This window comes from Neopelma chrysocephalum, unplaced genomic scaffold, assembly GCF_003984885.1.
Source record: "Neopelma chrysocephalum unplaced genomic scaffold, ASM398488v2 Primary Assembly neopelma1_22, whole genome shotgun sequence".
NCBI lineage: Eukaryota > Metazoa > Chordata > Aves > Passeriformes > Pipridae > Neopelma > Neopelma chrysocephalum.
Window position 1 is genome coordinate 1,279,306 of NW_020897689.1, and position 21,207 is coordinate 1,300,512.

The following is a 21,207-nucleotide window of genomic DNA, read 5'->3' on the forward strand; positions in this document are numbered from 1 at the left end:
AATGTATTTCTTTTGCTAAAAGGAGAGTAAGGAAAAGCCCTTTCGATGCCTCATCACTGGGTAGTAACTTTCCCACTGTGTGTGATTTTTGCTCCTGTGATCCATTCTATCTCAGAAGAAGAGTGGGAAGACTGGAAGATGGTAATCAACAGGGTAGAAAACATGGAAGAAAATGAGACATTAATTAATTGCCAAAATTATGCTGCCCTGGAACCCTGGCACCTTATGAGCCCTGGAACCATTAGTGTACTGCAGCTTCCCATTGGAGCTCATTCCCTTGTTGCTGTATCTCCCACTGCTTTCCAGAAGATGATGGAGTGATGTGACTGGTATATGTCATATATGTGTTAATCTTTTAACTCAAAAAGATGAATTTAGTAATGCCTTAGATATTGCCCAATTTATTCAAGAGCAGGTGAATTTGGGGTGTGGACCTTGTCCCGGGGAACACCGAGGATGTCTTTGTCCATGAAGGTGTGACATTCCTCTCTGCACACCCACTACACAGATTTAGCATTGTAATGAAGCAGCCACATGGTTTTTGCTCTAGAGGATCCCACTCAGTACTTTCCCTAGTGTTTCCCCATTAAGCACAAAGCCAAGCACTCCCATGACTATTTTAGCAGACATCATTCAAATTAGATATTGATCACAGTTTCAATTCTCACAGAGCTTCTTCTTTCTGGTTCTTCCACAGGCATTAAAGGTATCATTTGGATGACATTCCTGCTGCACCAACAATTTAACCTCTGAGGAACCGAATCACAGGTAAGTGCAAGCTTCTTCCTTTGAATGAACACTGAAGTTGATGAGGTCCTGATATTTCAGATGACTCTGCAATTTTTAGCCCATAACACATTCTCTCATGCCTCCGATCCACCAGTCCTGCCATTGTGAGTACTTCGCATCTCTGTTAGCCTGGGCTTCAGAAACTTGCACGAGGAGTCCAGAAAACAAGGTGCAGACAGGTTAACGAGTCTCACGGGGAGGTAAGGTTTTTTGTGACTTGCTGAGCATCACAGAGGAATCCTGTGCCATAGATTTAGATCCAGCTCTCTAAACTTGCATTTCATTAAACTAGTGATGAAATAATTTCTTTGCCTCCAATACACTTAATTAGATTCCAAAGTTCTTTAACAAGGATCCTCCAGGTAATGGCACCCTTCACTGCAGCATCATAACACCAGAGCATCTGAAACTGTTCATCAGATGAGATGGATCTAGCAGAGAGGTTGTAAGTTCGTATAAGTAGTCTGCTTCAAAGTGCACACACATAGCAACAACATAGTCTTAGGTGCAATCTTAATACAGTAAATTTTAGATGCTATCTTAATTTAGTAAATTTTTCACTTAATTGAAGGCTAAAATTTGAAATGTATTTTTTTGATTTTGAAATATCTAGTATAATTTTAACATATCCAGCTGTTTTAGGTTGTTAAAGGAATCCTTGTAAAATCTTCCTTCTTCTGTAATATGCATGCTATTTTTATGTTCCAGAAGAAAATGAATGATGAAGGACCAATTATGCACTGCCTTTTATGTTAGGTGTGTAGTTTTCAAGTGTGAGAAGTGTAGTAAGAACATTTCTTTCTGAGGGGGGAGTTTTGAGTAGTAGCTTTTTACATCCACTCCATACTTACATTTTCTTAGTGGCAATGACTCTATGAGGAGCTCAGACGAGAAGAGTCAGGACCTATAATCCCAAAGCCAGATTTTGCAACCTTCACCCACTTAAATGTTCTTTCTTCAGTTGCATCTAGTAAGACAAGAAACCTGAATTTGTGAGATACTGAAGTGAAAGCCATCTGATGAGTGAGAGAGATTCAGCCCAGGAGGAATCAGGACCTCTTGATACCATCTATACCAATAAGAGTTTAAGACACAAAATTAAAGTCTGGTCGAGACTAATAAACTGATGGAGGACCCTCAGAGTGGCCTAAGTCCCATTGTGAACAAGGGAGGTAAACAGCTGGTGCCTACAAAAACGGCAAAAGAGAGTTGTACTAGGGCTGGAGGCAGGACTGAGAGCCCGCCCTGTAAGGATATCCCTGGCACCCTGCACACAGTACGTGTGACTGAGAAGCCACAGTTGTTCATCTCCTGAGACTCCATCTGCCAGCATGATGGTGGGCCTGCAGGGTAAAGGAGGTAAATCCTCCCAACATTCCAGGTGCAAGTCCACACCTGCATCCTCTTTAAAACAGTGCCTACTTCTCCATGCCATGGAAAAGTTGTACAGAACATGGAATATGCAGAATGACAGCAGTTGGCAGCCGTTTAAGCCCAAGCAACTATTCCATCATTAGTCTGAGTATATAGTCATGCAAACTGATCACGTTTATTGCTGATTTTGTTTATACTTGCATATACTAAGGGGTTTTCAGCCAAGAGTAACTCGCTTGTTCAAACCCAACTCATTTGCAGCAGAAGTGATCCTCAACCCTGCTGCATCTGTGTGCACCCTTGCGAAAACAGAGGGTGGGTGGCAATAGCATTGGGAGCAATGCCAATCTCGCCTTGCCAACATGGATGTATACTCTAAAATATCCAGAGCTACTGTACATGGGGAACCGTGGTGGAAAGGACAAGCAGATGTGATTTAACTAATTGATGGCCTAATTAAGATCTGAAGAAGAGGTGGATAATTTAGTGCTGTTGGAAAACAAGTTATTGAAAGGATTGAAAATTGATATAAAAGGTCTCAGTGGTGTTTAACAAACAGAATTCACTCAAAAATGTTTTTTAATGTTCCAGACCTCATTTCCTACAACAGCTCTGCCAGACTATGATCACCATGCTCAGTGCAGAGCCAAGACAGCACAGCTGGGGCGAGTGGGGGTTGCCACTGAGTTTTCTTGCTCTCATCTGTTTAATGTGATGCTTGTCCCTTAGACTGTGGCATTAGTCAGTAGAAAAAACAGTGTGACACGTCCCTCACTTCAGTGAAACACCCACGCTCACTATAACATGTTTTGTTCAGCAATTTCCACTCAGTTGCACTTTTAAGTGCTTCAAAACAAGTCACTCTGGGCTGGATGTGGTTTAAAGAGCAGGGAATTGCTCAGCCGTAAGGTGATCCTCCTGGATTTTACCTCCTCCTTCTATTTACTATTTTTATTTTTTTTTTCTGTTTCCCACACAAAAATAAACTACTGGATATCACACAGTGTTGTGAAATTCTATCCATCAGTCATAAGGTGGTGCTACACCATTAGGGAAGCCAGGTGTCTCTAAGCCAAACTTGCTGTTAGATTTCTAAAAGAGATATTTGGGCAGGGGAGGCTGGGAAGAGAAAAGAAGACTTTTGCTTGACTGTTTGGAAAGTCAGTAGTTTTTTTTTTTAATAAAGATGGTCTTGAGACAGGTAAGGAGTTGTAGGGATAGTTGAGATTTCGGAAGAATTTGTAATGGAAAGCTAGTACTCATTTTCACTTAGGCACTGCAAAATGCCTTCTCAAAAGGGTTAGATGTTTTTCTCCCTTCTGCAGTCCAGAGGGGGCTGCAGAGAGAGCTGTGTTATCTCTCTCTGCTATGGCAGAGAGAGATAACCCTAACAGACATGTACAGAGGTCTTGGGAAGGCCGGGGAGAAACAGAGAGGATATTAAAGGCCCTGGAGAGGGTGGGAACTTGCCTTTCCCTCTGAGGCCCGGTACTGCCTGGCAGGGCTGAGAGGTTTGTCAGTTTTAATGTCTTTGCCTCCTAAATAAACCCTTTGTGAACCCTTTCCATTGCCTTGGTATTCTCGGGGAAGATACCTGCTTATGTTTTACCTTACAGCAAAGGCAACATATATGTAGGTTACAAGGAAGGATTTTTCACAGTCTGTGTCTCTTAGCAGTTTGCCCTGTGGGAAAGGAAACCATTTAGACTAGGGAATCACTGGTGATGGGATAGCTACCTTTGAACACAGCTTTGGTGCAACAACTGGGCAAAGGGAGTGAATGTGAGTGACAGCAAACCTGGTTTCCTGTGTAAAATGATCCTACTTGCAAGTCACCTCTCATTTTGTACCTGGATAGCTCATGAAGTGATGTCACATCCACACCATCCTTGTATAGAGGAGGGATCCCACACCTGTGGGATTCACCATAGCTACAATCTGCAAAGACCAGTCAGCCCTTGTCACTTAGAAAGGGGGATTGTTAAAGAATCTGAGTTCCTAAAACTAAAGTCTGCAGATGTTTTGCAAGTCCAGCTTCCCACACAAACACAAAGGGTTTTGATCCTTCTGGATCAATTCAATCAAATTTGACACAGATGGAGATGATTCAAAGGAAATTAACATCTTTAAAAAACATGAAAAGTTAAGGAGAAAGTCCCTATGAGACACTCACATGAAAGCAACCAAAGAATCTACTCCAGAGAGAGGCTTCACAATTCTTGCATTACAGGGGGGAAAAGGGGAAAAAAACCCGACAAACAAGGAACAATACTCCTCCAAATGTCAACCAAAATAGCACCTTCTCAGATACCAAATTCAATCATAAGACACAGCTCAGTAGAAACTCTGAGTCCAGTAGTTCAGATGTTCACAGAATAATTTGTTCTCTGTGGGAAGCCTTCTTTGAATCTGCTTCCTCCACTTGGACAAAAAAAAGTTTTAATGATCTTCCCAGTGCAGTGCTTGCCTTTAAAGACTTGGGGGGTGTTGCTGAGAGGGCCTTGAAAGAGTGAAGGAAAAATATGTTTTCCTGATGGTTGAAATTAGTTGTGTTGTAGGTTGATTTTATTTTGTGAGAGAGAAGTCTGGAATACTAGATGTATCTTCTTGTATGTTTGTACCGGCAAAGGAAATATAGTAAAACTAAGAATAAGCACTTCTTTTATGAGCACATAGAGATCTAGGCCATAAAATAAATGAGCACAATATCATCAGGTGCTGGACTTTGTTCAGAGCTATCTGAAAGATGCAAAATCATAATGAGACCTGCTAGCTTAAGCAAGAAGGATGTTAGTATCCAGACACCAGTTTTCCTCCCTTCTCTTCTGCACTCCATTTATTTCAGGAAGCCTGTGAAGTTCTAATCTTCAAAAATATAACCTGTGTACCTCTGAGTGGAGAGAAACAGGCAAAACTGTTGATGTGGCTTTATCATGGGTTTTGAAGTAAACCAAGGTGTTTAATCTGTTCTTGTTGCTAATTGTACCAAGTTTAGAACTGATCTCAACACAGAGAAAAGGCACTTTTCAGCTAATCAGACAGATTTAAACAGGAATCAGGGCTTTTTTTAAGACATCACTTACTGATAGACCTGATATTGATAGTGTTGATATTGGAGAAAAAGGAGCTGGGAAAAATTATTCACAAAATTTTCAGTTATAAGTACAGTCAGGAAGGGACTTGGTACCTATGTCTACTCTTTAGACTTACTCCCCTCGTTTGCTCCTTTATCTTGGACATGCCTGAGGTACTGAGGTTACTAAGTGTTTGACACTGCAAATAGCTGACATGCCATCAGTGCCAAACAAACTTTCTGTCTCTGAAGTTCTGGCAGAACTTGACAAGCAGGCAGCAATCAAGCACCTGTGGCTTCCATGGGTTAGTACCAATGTTCCATCTGCAGGGTATGGCTCTCCAGTTTCTGCCAGTTAAAACCTCATGAAATCTGTTTTTTCAGTCATCACTCTCAGCTAGACTATGAGTCAAATTTAGGATTTTTCATGCAAGCTCCTAATTTGCTTCACCACCAGAACAATTTGTAAACAATGCTGAAAGCACTAAGGATGTGCTTCAGATAGTCCCTTACTGATTAAGACTCACATCTACTATCACCTGACACATGGCACTGCTGGGCACAGATCTCTGATGGGATCTTCTAGTCCAGCCATAACACATACAAAAAATCTATAGTAATTGTCCCATCAAACCAAAACAGCTTTCCACACACCCCTAAGATCACCAAAACCAGAACTCATCAGATATGAAAGCCCTCAGAATGTCCATTCACCCAAACTTGGAGAGATTTTGAATGGTGCAGGACATATTGACTGCAGTTGTGACTGTCTGAGAGAAGATATTAAAGGGAACAGTCCCATATGAAAAAGGTTATATTTCAAAAACACCTTATTTCTGCTGGAAGTCAAGCACATGTTCTCTACACTCATCTCTGGTGAGACATACCCTGGAATTTTTCCCCATGAAATGCTAACTAGTCTGCTGTAAGAGAAAGCCCAGTTCACTTTGAAGTGGTAAGTATGCTTAAATTTGCTCCAGGCTTCAGTATCCCTGAGGGTCCTAAGGCCTACAAATTATTTTTATTCATTTAAAATGAAATAGAAATTAAAAAAAAAATCAATACAGCTGAAAAAAAGACACTGGAGAGTTTTGTAACCCGCTCACTCTCCCTATGGCATTCTGTCCTCAATCTAACAGGATCTTCCCTATCTTTTCTTCGGGAGAAAATTCTGCTTTCATTCAGAGCAAAGTAAAATTTGACACATGGTCTGGGAAAGGCAAAAAATATTACTGCTCTAAGTCTGCTTGTTGTGCATTAGGACTGTTGGTGTGTTTGTTTCCATATTCTGCCAACAATGTATATGGAGAGAAGCTTCAATGAAAGTGCTGTCACAGAACAATGTATTACTGCACCAAAGGGTATGACTGCAGCAAAGATGCCGTGTTTCACCAGCCCCAGTAACACTGCAGTGGAGACCATGGGTTACATTTTGTGACACAAGAGGAGTGTTTAGCTGGTAGCCTATGAGGATATCAGTGTTGCACCATCTTTCTTTCTGCTGCTTCATATTTTAGCCTTGCTGAGGCTACTGAAGATGCATCTGTCATACTGCTGTCAGATTCTCATATACTCCACTAGAACAGCATGGGCTGACCCATGGGAGACCCAGTTTTCATTGCAGTTTGTGGAAACAGAAAACTTGAGGCACAAATGTGTCATCCTGGCCACTTGTATCAATAGATTAAATACTGTATCCCTGTTCTTCAGCCTATGGTTACCTCCGCATTATATACATATATATATATATAAAATATATATGTGTGTATATATATATAAAATACATATACTCCTCAAAATATTGGAAATTTTTCTAGGAAATGCTTGTCACCACATATTTGGTTTAAGTACCTGTCCTACAAACTTTTCTTAACCTCCGTACATTTGTCCCACATTTCAAGTGTTTTAGCTCTTATGGCAATGAGGATGCCATTGGCATCAGAGAGCTCAAAGGCATTCATAATCCCGCTTATTTAGGGGGAATTATAAAGTCCATTTATAAAATAGAAAGTAATTTATACTGTGTTTTGTCAAATAAAGAAAGTCTTTATGGGCCAGGTTCATATCTGGAGATGTGGGTGGGAATTTTGCTACTGTCTTGAGTTGTTTCCAGTATGGTCCTTATGCTGCACACCATATGTCTTGCTAACCACTACACAATCCCTCACCCCAAATTGCTAGCTCCTCTCTTTTTTGGAAGGAGAACTAGTAAGACTGACTCATGCAAAGTACCCTCATTGTTTATAATGAAGATTAAATGTATAATTATTTTTAGAAGTTCCTTTATGATAGGAAAATTTAGATTTCAGACAGATGCTAGATGATCTTCAGAAAAAAGAATCCTGCAGGTACTGCACCCTCTTCTGTTTCACGTCTCTGCACCCGTCTCTCACCGACTCCTGGCTGCCGTTTTAAAGAATAGCATGGGAATTATTTCAGACATGTAAAAGATGGGGTGTGATTCAGTTTGAGATCTCAGTGGGCTGCAGGGATGAAATTGGTGATTGTGAAAAATCTTCCTACACATTTTCCATATATTTCACATGTCATCCCACAAGAGGAATGAAAATAGAAGAGTCCATTTAACTGAAATTGTGAAAAGTATAGAAATCAGAAAGGTGAGTAAAATGTGCCAGAATGCCTCCATTTTACACAAGCCATTCCAGAAAATTCAGGGAGCAGTTGTCTCCCAAAACCTATGTCACTAGACCTTGGAGTGTGAGAGAAATCTATAACACTAACCCAGCCCTTTATTATGTATCATGTACAATCAGTGTGCTCAGTATAGAGAAATAATTCGGAAAGAACAAGATCATTCCCAAGAAAACATAAGAAAACTAGAAGTGGAATCAACAGCAAATGGTAATTAAGTAAACAGCATTTGGACTTGTGTGAACTGGCAGATCAATATTTCTGGAGTTTTGAACAAGGTACTTTTGAAGAAGATTTGAGGAGACTGAGGGAGTTGCCCCATGCACTGCAATGAGGAAAAGAAAGCATCAGAATGAGCGCGTGGAAAGGACTTTATTCTACAGTGACCTCAGAGACTTATGAAAAACACTGCCTGAAGCACACTGACATCTTAAAGCCTTTCTAAGTTAGAGTCCAGCATTCTACTGGGACATCTAGGATGGACACTCTGTATATGAAGGGAACCAAAGATCTTGTGGAGGGATCATATTAAATCTCTAGAAGCAGCATGTGTTTGTCAAGATCCAGCTTTGTGGTTGCAAAGGGTGCTAAATTTTAGAAATTCAGTGCTAACTAGGGAAGGCTACAAGAAGTTTTAATGTCTTACATTAACTTTTGCCTGAACTCTATTCAGCTCTGCCTGACTCTTTATGCAATATGGGACATATTGATATGTGTCAGTTCTGTCTGGAGGGATGTACCAAAAATATATCAATCTTGGTACATGATGAGACTGAATTGAATATTAAATTGTTATTCTACATAGGCAACACATTGCCTAGATTGACTCACACATACAAAAGGAAACGTCTGAATTAATTTCTGTGCTTTTTATGTCATTTTTGTTCATTTCTGTCATTTTAGGAAGAATCTGGTCTACTTTCACATCTGAAGATTGTTTCTTGTGAAAGAGAAACAGTGACATCCTGTGGTTCAACTATAGGAAAAGCATATATTTTATCATTACCCTTTCTTGAATGTACTTTCTCTTTTTCTATATCTTAGCAGGAACGATCTAAATTTTGGCTATGAAAAAACAAGATTAGATAGACCCCAAACAACACTTTACATGTGCAGTAAGCTTTTTGTATATGTGGGATTACAGGCATCAGGAAATTGAAGACATTTAATAAATGTGACTAGGGTTACATAATAAATAAATATAAATAAAATAAAATGTATTACAAAATAACTGACTAGGGTTATTTTAAAATAGATGATGATAATAATAATAAAAGAAAATAAATAAGATAAAAAATTTAAAATATATGTGAAAAGTGGTTTTTGAAAAACAAAGTCACATCAGGCCTAGAATGTAGCCCTTTCTTTCATAAGCACCTTTAGGACTTACTGTCTTTGGAAATACTTTGATTATCTCTGTTACCAGAATGTATTTGAAGGAATAGAATTTATTCAGAATATGATGACATATCTCTAGGGCAAGCTGAGAGCACTAGCATATGTAATAATTGAGCAAAGAATGGTCACATTCATGAAGAAAAAATATTCTCATATATTGATTTAAAAGGTAATTTCCTCACGAGACCTTTTTACACTACATTCTTTTGGTCATTAGAGAACTTCTGATGACCCTGTACTGATAGAAAAAGCATCTTTTGACAGAGCTGTAACAATTTAAGATAAATTGATAGTAACAGAAGTCTACAAAGACCTTGCAATAATATCAGAATCATATTTCTTTAGAAGAAAAGAACTGTAGAATTCCTTCCCTTTGGCGTAAACTTAGTGTCATATACTGGTGACATCCTTAAGAACTTGTTTAAAGACTCTATTTTCTTTTCAGATTTATAAATCAGAAAGATTATTTCTGCAGTTGTCTTCATATCATATTCATACTCTGGATTTTTTTCCCAATATATTTTACTCTATTTACATATTTATCAGTTGTGAGGTTGTCCCTTACTGAAAATTAGTTTACTTTTATTAAGATTCTCAGAGACACATAGTCACTGGAACTGTTACATTATGGCTCTCTAGTTTCTGCTACAGCTCTTGACAGTGGCAGAAACACAAAGAGCACATGTTCTGCTGTTCCCTGACTTCTCAAATACAAATGGCCGAGTGGATAGGTGACAGTGATGAAGAATGAAGTTAGAATAGAAAATGAACGTGTTCAGACAGAAAGGCTGAAATGTGTTTCTTGAGCATAAATTTTTTTCTCCAGGGCTTCAATTTCATGACTTTTTTCCCCTTCAATGCAAACAGTCTCCAAAGGCAAAAGTGTGTTTATAGGAAAGAGGACACCTTGCCACGATGTTGATGCTGTACATGATGCAGACATCCCTAATGGAAGATGAGAATGCCAAGCCTTAAGCTGTAAAGAAAACATTGTTGACAATTGGTTATTTCTTACCTTTCTTATAATTCAAAAGGAACACACTCAGACAAGCACTTTTTTAAAGATATAATGCAAAAAAAAAAGTACAGAAATTGTTCACTGAAATTGTTAATTTCAGAGACAAAAGAATACGCCATCTAACATTTGCATGTATTTCATTATGTTTGACTGGCATATGGTGATCCATAAGCTTGCTGCTAATATAGAGCCTGTGTTTTTTAATTAAATTGATGGTCTTAAAAAAAGTACCTAGTCTCCTGAGTAAGGTATAATCTCTTCAATTTTGAATATTGCATGGTCTCACACTAGCACTGCAGTAGTCCTAAAATTGCTTCAGCCTCTAGAAGTTGCTTCAGAATAATTTTTAAATATAGGCTTGTAAAATTATAGTAAAGGACAAAGCAAATCTACAACCAGGGATTTCCCCAAAGAAAAATGAAACAAAGAACAGCACAGGCTATAATTCAAATTGTCAATTAGATTTGACTCAGAGGACTTTGAAAATTAAGTTTTTAATTTCTATATATTCCTTCCACTAATCTGTTTGTGAACTTTAGACTGTCAGCTGAGAAACAAAAAGAGAGGAAAACTAGACTCTTTTGAACCAGAGATTTAATAACTCCCCCAGGTCACAGTGCTCATTATAAAGGGAATGAAGTGCTGGTTCTTGGGCAACAGAGCAAACATCTGCATCCTGCAACAAGCCAGGTGCTCTAAATCAGGGCAAAACCAAGGCAGCCCAAGCAGCAAAATCTGAGCACGTCCGCTGTCTCTCCAGCTTGCCTGAGTCCCTGCTATGATTGTGTCTGCAGCTGGAGCGACCTCCTAACCAAATAAGCACACCTGGAAACACTGATGGGCAGCAGCTGTCTGGCACCCACAGCGAAATTCCCAGCAGGCATCAGGTGTTTGCCTGACTTTTCCTAGGGGAGCTGGATGCATGTGCACTGTGCAAGCTTTAAAATGTCATTGTTAGTTTGTGTGTCAGTGAATACATTTAGGTCTTGAATTGAAATGACAAGGGAAAGAAACATTCTGCAAGAGGTCCTGTTATTGGCAAAAAATGCTCACTACTATTGTGAATTTCCTTTTGTAAATCTTTCAAGCCTCTCTCCTTGTGAAGAATAAAATTTTACCTATACACACAACTGACAACTGTGCATATTTAATCACTATGAGCAATGCATCATCTCCATTATATTCTCTTTCCCAGACATTATTTTACCAAAGTACAGAATTGATTTTTACACATTTCTTCAAATATTTCTGTATAATAGCAGTTTATATGAACTGCTTATCTGCTCTGTTCTTCCAAGTCTGCATTTCCTCATCAAAACCATATACTACCCGCTTCCTGACTCCCAAAACAAAGTGTTCAAGATAATCACTATAGGAGATGCCTATTTACACAGAGGTTTGTATAACTATATAGTTTTAAACATCAGCAGTGTACGTGCAGGACTATTTGCCACCCTGCAGATATCCTCATGAACAAAAGCTTTCACACTTGAATGTTTGCAAGTCAAAGGCAGAGCAAATGCCACCAAAAGCTGCTTTTATGAATGGGGATCATGTGGTTTTATTTTACTCCAAAAGTTTATGCATCTGGGAGCTATGTTGCATTGCTTGAATGGTGCATTTTTGCTTTGATATGATTTCATTCTCAGCTTGGTCCAGAAGTCATGTATTAAACACTTACTTTCTTTCACTGGGTGAACAAAGCATTGGTTTTGCTCATGTTGTCTGTGTCCCAGTCCATAAATGCACAACAGGTATCTTTCAACTTCTACAAAATCACCTTTTGACTAAATCATACGTAAGAAAAAATGTTCCCTATTTATCTGAGTTGGCCCATGTGTGTCCTCTTTTTACCTCCATGATGAATTTTAGGATGTAGGAAGTCTAAAAGCAACCAGAAGTCCTACATTGTGTACATGTGTCATATGCCTGATTCCCCCAGTAGTTTATAGACTGTACAGATGACAGTGTAAACGCTGTGTGTACTGGATCCATCTGACTGTGTGTGCACAGCTGCATAGCACATGCACAGCACATCAGAAATGCTGAGGTTGGGATGCATTTCCAGTCCATGTGTAGGCCATCTGTGTGGTTCATGCACACATACTTCTGGCCAGGAAACCCTTGTCACAAATACAGCAGTCCTAATCTAATCCAGGAGCAGATCTGGAAAAAAAGTGCCAATCACTGCAACTCTTCCACTTCCTCCTTAGGTATGTCTTCGGCATTGAAGATGAGAGATGAACTCCTACCCATACACACCTCACTGAACTGTTATGTTTATGTGTCTTGTAACGTTGCTGTTTGAAAGGCTTCCCAACTTTTCAATTTTAATTTACTGTGACTTCAAAATTTATTAGCTCTCTATCATATTTTAAAGGTGCTTTTATGAAAGGAAATATTTAATGCATTTATTTGCTAGAGACTATTTGGCATCCCCAGAAGGGTTTTCCAACTCCATCTTTCTGGCCATTTGAGAGACAGTAGCAGCCAGAAACCTAATGCTTTTACACAGGTAGACGCAGTTACTACTGTTGTATGCAGAGAGTGGGATGGGTCATGGAGAATCAGTTAAATGCAACACCTCCAGCAGAGCTTAGTTGTGTACTGACAAGGCCACTCTGAAATCCTTTGCCACACTGAAAGCCTCCTGTAAATGATTTGGCTTGTCTTTGGCCATTTCACTGGATTACTTGATATAAACACTGAGCATTTGTTCCTTGCTGTTACACAGTCCTCTCCAATTAGTCATCCACAAATTAGTGGTAAAAGTAAACTAATGCTTTGCTGGTCTTTTCTGCCTCTCTGGTGTTTTGCTTACTGATGAGAAGAACCTGCTGGTTATGGATGGATGAGTTTTTCTCAGAATTTCTGCTTTTTTCTCAGGGAATTGTCTACAAAACTGGATTGTGGTTTTAATGCAACCTCTGGTCTGCATTTCTGTACTGTAAAAGAGGTTCAGATTTGATTTAACCTTTGCCTACACTTACTGTGACTTTTGAATGAGATATTTTTTTCTTAAATGGTATTTAATACTTCAGATTATAGAAATGGATTTCAGCCTTAGGGTCACCTAAGAAAATATATTTGCTAGAGTTACAATTATTCATCAGCCGTTCCAGGAAATAAGTACCAGTGAAGTGTGGCAGTGCATCTAGATTTATGTCAGCTGAACATGCTACAAATTTAATTAAAAAAAAACTATATGCACACACATACAAATGTGTGATGCATTTCAAGAAAAATCATGTGGTTTGATGTAGGTTAATAAGCACTCAAACAGACGATATTACAGTAACATTGTTAAAACTCATCCTGCAAATTTAAAGGCTTTGAAAATCTAGAGCTACCAAAGCAATCTTGACTGTGATCCATATCTCCTTAAGTCACCTGGCTGTATTGAAATAGACTATCTGATCACTGTCAGCAAGTTAAAGGTCGGTACTACAGAGATGTGGATTTTCTTTCAGAGATGGTACATTGTGCCTCCCAGCATGTGCAGCAATGGTAGTAAGTTAAGGGATAAAAACCAAGATATGCTTTCTCCTCTTGGCAGCAGAGATTTGAAAGTTTTGGTAATGCTATTTCAGTGTTAAGAGTAGTCTCAATAGCTCACATATTTAGATATTCATCATTGTTAGAGCACATTGATCAACAACATGCACATTTTCTGGAAAAAGTGGATCTGGTATAGCAGGAGGCAGGATACTTAATTGACTCAGTGCTGTTGGTGAATACATACACAGTAAGTGTTGATAGAAGATCAGAATTATTTTCTGTAAATTAGCTTCTATATTTTAATGTGATTTGTGTCTGAACAGCAAAGATTACTATCTGGTAACACATAGTTTTATAAGGAAGTCCTTCTGAAGTTCAGCAAGGGCACATGCAAAGTATTGGACCTAGGAAGGAACAACTCTATGCACCACTATATGCTGGGAGCCACCTTGCTAGAAAACAGCATTCCAAAAGGGACCTGGGGGTCCTGGTTGACACTGAGTTGAACATGAGGCAATAATGTGCCCTTGTGGCAAAGAAGACAAATGGTAGCCTGGGCTGCATGAGGCAAACCATTACCAGCAGGTCGAGGGAGGTGATCCTGCCCCTCAGCACAGCACTGGTGAGGCCACACCTGGAGTGCTCAGGCCAGTTCTGGGCTCTCCAGTATAAGAGGGACATGGACATACTGGATAGAGTGCAATAAAGGGCCAACAAGATGATTAAGCACCTGGAGCATCTGTCCTATGAGGAAAGGCTGAGAGAGCTGGGACTGTTTATCCAGAAGAGAAGGCTCAAGGGGGACCTCATCAGTGTCTATAACTAACTCAAGGGAGGGTCCAAAGAGGATGGAGTCAGATTCTTTTCAGCAGTGCACAGTGACAGGACCAGAGGCAATAGGCACAAAGTGAAGCACAGGAGGCTCCCTCTGAACAGCAGGAAACATTTTGTACTGTCAGGATGCCCAAGAGCTGACACAGGTTGCCCAGAGAGGCTGTGAAGTCTCCATCTTTGGAGACATTCGAAAGCCTTCTAGACAGGGTCCTGGGCAACTGGCTCTGGGTGGTCCTGCTTGGGCAAGGTGAATTGAACCAGATGACCTCCAGAGGTCCTGCCAACTTCAGATAATCTGTGGTTCTGTGATTTTGGAAAGAGATGGATTTTTCAGCAGCAACTGTCATTTTTAGTGTCCCACCATTGATTTTAGTCATCAAGTGGGGCTGTTTGTAAGAACTGTAACTTCAGGAAGGACAAATCAATGGAGAACAATTTTAAGAAAGCTCAGGTCTCCAGATCACCATGGGTCACAACCTAGCAGTTAGTCAGACACACAAAAGGACCACTACAGTGTTTTCTTCATTGTTGTTTCTAGCCCTCATGCTGCTGGTGTGTCTATTCACTCAGAGAAATAAGCAGCACTTATGCACTGTGAGCATGATGAGAGTAACCCCAGGGAATGGCACCCCAGCATAAAGAACATGCTGTTTTACTTAGACACTTTTTCAGGAAAATGAAAAAAACTTAAAACAACATGTATGCCATTGAAGCAGTTTCCTTTGGATTAAAAACAGAACATTAGACACGTATTTAATCAGTCTTGCTGTCCCTGGGGGTGTTAATATTTGGCACTCTCCCCCTTTTAATTAAGACCTGGTTCTCTAGTTCTTAAATAAAACTATTCAGGAAATTTCCATGAATGCTTTCCCATATAAAATGTATTTTCTGCAAAACTGAACTTTACTGCTAGGAAATATTAATAATATTCCTTGAAGTTTCCGAATCTTCACCGGACAACACTGACTCCAAGGAAAACATTTTGGCTAGTCTAACAACAGTTAGACTATACCTCATGGTCAGAGGAATGAGAGAAAAGTCAGAGAAATGCCTATGGGATTTTAGTTCAGATAATACATGCCCCAGCTCTTCTTTTTTGCAAAAGCTTCCATTTCTGAATTACACCATAGACATTCCTGAAGTTGAAACATCATACAAGATCCAATTGAACTGGACACCCCAAACCAACGGAGGAAAAATGGGGATGCTGCATTTGAACTATGGTTCCCATGAGGAATCAAAGTCCCTCTGAGTCCTGAACTAAAACATTCAAGTCACTAAATTAAAATTAGACCAAAATCAAAATTCTATTTGGAAATGTTAAGGCATTTAACTTCAGTCAAAGGAATTGAAAGGATCTGCTGAAACACATTTTAACTAGTTCTATAAAAATATTGATATTAATTGTTTTCCTCCTTTTAAAAGTAAAGCTATGTAACCTCTTGGGGTTGTTGTTCCATCTTTCTGTGTGAAGCAAGGGGTAACAGAAACCTGGCCTGACCCAGAAAGTTATGTCCCAGGTTCCTAAAGTTTAAGGTCAGGATGGGCCAACATCTCTTTCAGTTTGTTCTACTGCACATCCCAGAGCACAGTGTTTTATTCAATGTTCACATAGTGAGCGAGCTCAGTAATATGTGTGACTAAAGTAAAACTTGTATTGAGTGAACACAAGTCTTTCAGAAAAGCATTCGGAGTTGTTTAGGCAATATCACTGTTTTTTTGGTATTGTGTTGCAGTAGTTTCTTGCCATTGCTGCTCAGGGCCTGTTTCACATTTTCTTCTGACTTCATTTGACCACAGCTTCCACCCATAACTCTTGCTGTGGCCATATATGTTTAATTAAAGATTACTTCAACATCCATCTTTTAATTAAAATAAACACACCGATCTTAAAGTTTGTGAAGAGAAATTAGCTCCTCTAGCTCTCAGAGAAAGTAACTTCTCTAACTCTCAGATAATTTTGTTTACTTTCTCTTCATTTTCCTTAACTTTTTTTTCTAATTGCTCAACATCTTGTTTAAAAAGCTGACTGCAGTCTTGTGTGCCATGTTCTCATACTAGTCTGTACACACAGGAGAAAAGTAACTCCTGATTTCTACTTATTGCTGACCTAGTTGTATACCTGGGGACTTCATAAGTCATCTGGCCTCAACATCACAGCAGTAAATTGTTATGAACTTCAGTGAGTTTCCATGTCCTTTGTCTTGTGTTCCCTGCCTTATAGCTACAGTTCCTTTCCAATACTTTCCAACTGTATTAGGGCACTCTAACTTTTTATAGAGTACTACAATTCTCCCTTGACAAATTTAGCATGCAGGAATAAACTTAATATATTCTATGATCCAAAAAGTAATCTGAACTTTGAATTTTTTTTTCATAAAATATACAATTCTCCTGAGAAAAAGTTTTTTTTATGAAGAAGTGCTGATATGTCCGTTCTTTCTTCCTTCTTCTCTTTTTTTGACAGAACAACACAAAAGCAGACAGAATGCATTCAGATTAAATGGCAGTGAACATAACTTCTCAACTTCTTCTATTTCTTCCCTTTTATTCTCTTCTTCCCCCTTTTTCCCTATTCAAATTCTACCCCCCCTTTTTTTTATTTCTAGAAATTTATTTAATATGCAACTATGATCAACTCTAGAACAAGTGAAAGAAGAAAAAAAGCATGGAATGGTTTTCCATAGGGAAAGTAGAACCTATGTTCTACTTTATACTTTGTTGAAAGACAGAATAAAAAGGAACAAATACAAAATATAAAGGACCTCACCAAGAAAATCAGACTGGGGAGTCTAAGAAGAAAAAGAGATCTGTAAACTCAGATCTACTCAGATCAAAGAAATTCTTACATATCTTCTCAGAAATAACTGCATTTCGGTCAGTGAAGGCAGAGGACTGGAATGCCCTAGGATCCTTGTCTGGTCTTGCAGATTGAGGTGGAAGCAGAAGAGAGCACTTGGAATTCTTTCCAGCTGGAGACAAACAGCTCAGTTCTCCAGAGGGGCTCAAGGCTAGCAAGAGGATAAGAACCCTCCCTGACCTAACCCTTAAGGAATAAATACCAGCAGTTGAACTTGCAGAGTGGCTCTTCTCTGGAAGGGGATCTAAAATTATAACAACCCTGATAACATCTCAATGACCTCCAAGAACAATCCTGACTTAAGTTACTGACAGCAAGAACTCTTTCTATATAGTTTCCAACTTTGCAATCCAAGCCAACTCTGCTTCCAAACCTTGTTCCTTTAAGCCTTGTCTCTAACAAAGCCATCAAAAAAATTCCCATAGATTTCAGTAAATACAAAATTTCACCCACTGTGAATTTGTGCTATACCACTGTTAATAAAAGGTCTATGAACACATTCAGTTACAGGTGAAAAGAACTCAGGTCCCTTCTATTGTCCTTGGCTCTGCATCTGACAGGGATCAAAACCAGCAGCAGGGTCTCACTAGTTTCAGGGGAATCAAATGCTTTGCAACAAAATATACCCACGCAAGGCAGTGTTCTTGCATACCTGCTTTTCAGATGAAGCAACACAAAGCCGACAGACAGCTAAGAGTAACACTCCTTAGCTTTCAGTAATCAAAGTACTTGAAGGGCATGCAAATAAAAGAAGGCGATGTTCCAAAATTTTTTCACGCCATGCACATACAAGAAGCTCTCCCTCTTCATGCACTGTCGTCAGAAAGTGGCTCTCCAGAATTTATTAGACCAGTTCTCTTCTACATCAGCTGGGAACCAAATTGCTTTTGTTTGCACTTTTGAATTTTAAAGGAGCAGCATACTGTTTATATGTTGACTTCGTGCGTATCTGTGCCTGTGTGTGAATCTACGTGAAAAAGCTTAGTGTAAAACTTGGAATAATAATTTGAATATTAAGCAATAGAAGCAAAAAATAAACCCACTTCCTTCACTGAAAGAAAAGTATGACAAGGAGCAAAACCCAAAGCCATACTTGACCCTGTTTTTTGGATGCTGACTCTGAACTGTCAGTGGCCATTACATCAGATAAGCCATGAGCCTAAGCCAAAGTCTAAAGCGTTATAAGGTCAGGAAGGTAAAAAGAATCAGGGCCAGTGCAAGCTTTATAAGTCAGTAAAGAATTTTAAGGCCATATGCTGCTTAACAGGCACCAGGGTAGAGGGAACGTGAGACTGGAGAAATACGATCTGTAGATCAAGTCCTAGTAACAATTCTGGCAGCAGCAACATTCAAAACCATCTGCAGCCAGTTTAGCAAACAATCTGGAACACCACCAGGAACAAATTAAAATAGTCAATCCTGGAAGTCATGAAAGCCTGTATGAACAAGCGCCTGAGCAAATGAAATGGTGTTTTCATGAGAATATCTTGCAATATTCTCAAAAACATCAAAAGATTTTTTTTTTGCCCTCTCTTTCATGTGAAGACAAAAAGCTAAAAGGAGAGTCATATGGGTAAGCAGAGAGAAACGCATTTCGGCCATGGAGCTCCAAAGCAATCAAAATGCCACAGATTTCACTGGCAGCAATATTAATACAAGTCAGAAAGAGTCTCCTGTACACTGCAGGGCCTCAGACCCGGATATTCCACTACACTTTGCAGCACATGTTGAGTGCAGGAGCTGGGAAGCAAATGTGCTGAGAAATCCCACGGAGACGGGTGTGGGTGAGAAAACTGGCTAGCATATGCCGTGCTCTGACATGTAGCAATTGAACTCTCACTACATGGATCTCATTGTGTAGCACCTCCCCCAGCAAGTGAAAAAAAACAGTGCATGTGTGTAAGAGGTTAGGAGTTTAGGATGCAGTGCCAACAGGAAACGGAAAAAGGGAGAGAAGTAGAAAACCAGACAGCTGTAGAAACTGCAAGGAAACAGAACTCCATTAATGCTATCCAGTGAGAAGCACTGCCTTGTCAATTGTGTGGGGTGGCAAATTTTCAAAGAGAAGAACAAGAGAGAAAGTGCTTTCACAAAGGCCCACACACTGGACACAGCACGGTCAGGAATCTCTGTTGTGGACTAGATTAACTCTTTTTGAGGAACTTCTCTCTGCTAAGTTTCTCTCCAGGCACAAGAGGCAGTTCCCACTCCTGCTGCTGTAGCACCATGCCCTGCTCTGCTCTGGCAGTGAGGGCAAAGGCCTTCCCACCCACTCCTCCAGCTTGGGAAACAGGGGAAGGTTTTCAGTCAAGAGTTAGTCTGGACCTTTCTGAATTAAAAGCAAAGCTGAATTCAATCCAAATCTCTGACACTTCAGATTCTTGCTAATTTATCTGAAAACTGGGAACTTTTGGAGATCTCTTTTCACAGAGCAGTTTGACCCAGCAGCACATAATGGAGCAGCACATGATCTGTGGAGACACAGATCATATGATCTGGGACAGGTTCTTGTTCAGATACTGCAGGATGCAAACAGGTGAGCTTCATGCAGTGTCTATAAAAGGAACATTAGCATGATATTAGCTTGTTTTTGAGCAGGCAGGAGAAAAACATAAGAACAAAAAATTACCTTCAAATTAATCCTGCTGTGACTCTTGTTTTAGTCATTCTTCTCTTAGCTTTGTTACTCCAGAATTAATAGATATTAAAGCAGAACTGTGCCCACTTTAATTGCAGGTATAGGTCCTATCTTCTTTGCCTTTGAGTAGCAAAGGTGAAACTGGACCCTTGGTCCCAGTCCTGAGGAGGGTTATGTTCCATCATTGCTGGCGCAATAGCAGAGCTGTGATGGAGCTGGCTCATTCCCAAGCCCTGCTGCTCCTTCACTCTGCCCAGGAGAAGGGTGTTAAGCTCACAGCAAGTCAGAACTGATCTCACACTGGGTGATTGTCTCATTGCCATTCTCTTTCTGTTAGTTATGTCGTGACCATTCTTAGTCCAGCCCTAACTCTGCAGGGAGAGCAAAATAAAATAAAATAAAATAAAAAAGTTATTTATATCCAAGAAAGCATTTTCTGACAGTCTGGGGCAGAGGAGGAGAAGCAAAGCAGGCACCTATAGAACACCATTGCAATCTGTGTCGAGGCTTTTATTAGTGAAGCGGATGGCAGGCAGCACTCTGGGCTGATGGAGCTCACAATAAAAAGCCACAGAGACTGTTCCCTGGCTTTTTAATTGTCTTTTCTAAATCACCCATGGTATGGATTCGGGAATTAAGCGGTTTATTAGCTGACTCAACTGAATGGTTTTGATGGTGGTTTTATTCAAATGAAGGACAAACTGCGCCCGCAGCGCAAGAGGCGAGGGGCTGGGAGGGGAGCGGGGGGATCTCGCCTGCGGCGGCGGCGGCGCCGGTCGCGACGGCAAGGACAGGGCGCCAGGAAGAGCTTGTGCCCCACGCAGAGCCCGTCTCCCCCCGGGGCTGGGGCATCTGCCGGGCAGCCGGGCCGGGGCCGCCCCGCTCCGCCGATGCCCCCGGCCACAGCGAGGGGGGAGCCGAGGAGAGGGGAGAGGGCCGCCCCGGCACCCTGGGACACAGCCTGGCCGCCCTGCCTCTCCCCTGAGGGTGGAAGGAGCCGGACAGAGCTGATCCCAGAGGACGGGCAGCTGCCCGAGCCTCACGGCAGGCAGCAGCACCCTTGCAGATGCTGC

The 21,207-nt window shown here is 40.3% G+C and overlaps 1 long non-coding RNA gene across 1 annotated transcript in view; it reads right to left on the reverse strand.

Annotated features, from left to right (window-relative positions):
- The window catches only part of LOC113965855, a 42,398-nt gene extending 22,102 nt beyond the window's left edge, over positions 1 to 20,296 (reverse strand). The window contains exon 1 of the long non-coding RNA XR_003533668.1: positions 20,126 to 20,296. This is a non-coding gene — a long non-coding RNA (uncharacterized LOC113965855). The remainder of the gene's footprint in view (positions 1 to 20,125) is intronic.
- Positions 20,297 to 21,207: the final 911 nt, after the last annotated feature.